Genomic DNA, 3,190 nt, shown 5'->3' on the forward strand with positions numbered 1-3,190 from the left:
AGCTCGGAGCGCTCTGAGCCCGCTGCTCACCTCCCCTGGCTCCCGGCGCGGCGCAGGGACCAGCGCTAACCTCAGCCCTCCGCAGTCTTAAAGCACCACCAGGTCCGCACAGTGGAAAAACCCAAGACCAATAGAAGAAGGCAGCAGAATTTGCAGCCTCTCAATAGTTGGCTGAACTGCGGCCGTTTGGCATCAGCTGAGTTGTATATGACTAATGTGTTGACAAGTCGTGTGGGGGGACTGGAGGAGGGGGCCCTTCTAGAAGGTCACAGCCCAGACAGGCGAGTGCATCAAATAATTGACTGGGATTCTGTGCACCACTGAAGGAAAATACATACACACACACACATCTTGCAGTGCTTACACAGGTCCAGATACTATTTGGCCTTTCATCTGCGTCTCTTTCTGTGCTGAGACATTTTTTTCCTCCTGTAGTGAAAGAGTAAATTACAGTCTCTCTAACTAAAAGCAATTTCTGAGCCTATTCTTTCTTTGCATCTGTGATGTGAAGGTTGGTCTGAAAAGGAAAAAAGAAAGAAAAAAGGGGGAAAACATTAAATGAAGACAGCTAAAAAAAATCAATATTGTGAAATACATAACAGCATTAGGGCAACTCTGGATTTAAGCTGTAAGATGAAAAGCAAACACAACAAAGCAATAAGGAATCTCAACCTGCAGAATCCCCAGTGTGCTACCAACAGGATGACTTCACGTTTGGGGGACGATACTTTTTTAAGAAAATGCTTTATAGCAGCAGACATTGCCCTGCTGCCAACACCCTGCCTTGTGCACTGCAATGAAATCCAGGAAAGGACGTCCCCCAGAAAGACATTGGGATGGACATCTGCAGGAAGCTCAGCAGCAGCAGAACTGGGCAGGGAAGGAGATTTGCCTGGGGATTTTTCTGAAGCCCTAGAGGACAGATCAGAACGCACCCCTGAGGTGTTGTATAAGGCCCTTCTTTCTAATTCTTGACAAAACCAAACAGTGAAAGCCATCAGGAGAGAGCTCAGTTCCCTGCATCCCATCTGGGCTGGGCTATCAGCCAGGAGAGACTGAAGCCTTGAAGGGAAAGCAGGAGAGATGAGACCAATATTGGGCAGGGAGTCATGGCTGCATTTAAGAAAAAAGATGTGGGCAACCGGGGAAGCTCTTGAGGGGAAAATAAAATCTGATGCTGTAAAACAAAAATTAAAGAGAGAAGTGCAAATATCTTGGCGGAGAATAAAAAAATAAAAAAAAGAAAGAAAGAAAGAAAGAAAAAGAGAGAAATTTGGTTTTATTGGGAGTGAAGTTCTGTTAAAAATAACAAAACTTTAATCTGTTTAGAAGAGAGCTGGTGACTAGCAGAAATGTTTAAGTATAGATTTGAGAGCATTTGGGAGAAGTTCATGACAGATTTGTTCAGGCAGCTCTTTCAGAATTGCTGTGTTTCCTCTTCTGAAGCCCGAAACATGTTTAGGGCTTAAGAGATACAATGTTCTAGACATTCTACAATGACAGAATAAATAAACCTCCTTCCTATACATTTCTACCTCCTTTACTCATCTACATAACTCTGGTAGCCCTTGGCAAATTTCAGCTTCCTGTAGAACTGTCTCAAACAAGCTTGTGTGCATTTCAGTTCATTTAAAACAACCACAGCAGCTGCAAAGTAAAAGAATAAATCTTTAATTTATTCTTCAGTGGCACCAAAAGGCAAAGCAACCAACTTCCAGAGGATATTTAACATTTTTTAACAGAATCCAAACAACTAGGCAGCATAATCCTTGTCCCGAGCTGGGTTTAAGGAGGGGAGGAGGAAGGCAGGATGCAATTTTGCATGAGAGCAGGGTTCACTGGTCCTGCTGCTCAGGGAATGACTTGGCTGAAACTAAAATTCAACAATCTGTCAAAGTGGAGAAAGAAGGCTATACGATAACTTCCACGCAAAGTACATGACATCAGTCAGGATGCTGCTTTTCAAGTCTGGAAAATCAAGCATGATCAGGCTTCAGCTGCAATCAAGGCTACTCAAGGTCATGAAGGAGAATCCCCATTTATGGTTTTTTGTCTTTGTTTGTTTGATTAAAATACAATCAAGTGGCTGGAAATTACTTAGTTCTTCCTAAAACAAATTCAGTGATTTTCCAGCAAAGTATCTCAATTAAACTCTGTGTATAACTGTATCTTCTCTGGAAAAAAAAAATGCTTTTGAAGTTTTTGTTTTAATTGTAAGGATCAAAAATCTTAAAATAGTCTCAAATTCTTAATCTGGGTTTAGACCATCTACTGGTTGACTGCATTGGGTTGACCATCCTTGCTTTCTGCACCTACCACACAGCTTGATGAGGAAGATGTCCTGAAGTTAAGAGACATAGCAACAATTCAAATCAGCTGATGATCACCCTGAATGCATTTCAGGCAACTTTTCATGTCACACTGTGCTGCAGGAGGCACAAGGAGAAGATTTTCTATTAGGACCTCACTGAAACCCTAAAGAGTTTGAGCCATCTGGTTCCAATGGGATATCTAGAGCACCAAACATTTTTCTCACAGTTCTGGCCTCGCATATTCCAGTTCTCCCCCAAGCCACCAGCATGAAGAACATGGAGAAACATCACCAGCATGACCAGTCTGACCAATCCCACCCAGTCATCAGCTTGCAGTTGAAATATCTCCACTGAAAACCACGGGAAGGGTTAAACGGTGGGGTCTGCACACCAATTTTGCAATGCACCTGCATCATATCCTCACCTTAAGTAAGCAAACACACAAGGAATGACCACAGCAGACCAACACAAATAAGAGCTGCCTCGTGGAAAGCCTTTGTAAAAATGAAGTTGAAAATTAAGGATCCAAGTGGTTGAATGTTTTCACATCCCCACATTGGAAGATGATGTATCTGTTGGATGACAGATATAACCTACAACCAGTTTTGCAGGGAAATTTTTTCTTCAAAGAAAAAGATAAAGTAGTCTGTCTACAATAAGTCTGCATTGATTGGGACTAAAAAAAAAGACCCAAAAGAATCTTCCAAGGAGCAGCAGCTCCTTGTAATTGGTAATTGGTTCTATTCAGATCTTGGATGGTTTCATAGGCTTTGGGCTTTAGGGAACTCAGTCAAATATCTGCCATTGAAGCATTCAGCTATTCAAACAGAGCCCCTCATTGTCATTCAAAATGCAAAAAACTCATTTGCGATTTCAGC

Source organism: Geospiza fortis, unplaced genomic scaffold (assembly GCF_000277835.1).
Source record: "Geospiza fortis unplaced genomic scaffold, GeoFor_1.0 scaffold784, whole genome shotgun sequence".
NCBI classification, from domain to species: Eukaryota; Metazoa; Chordata; class Aves; order Passeriformes; family Thraupidae; genus Geospiza; species Geospiza fortis.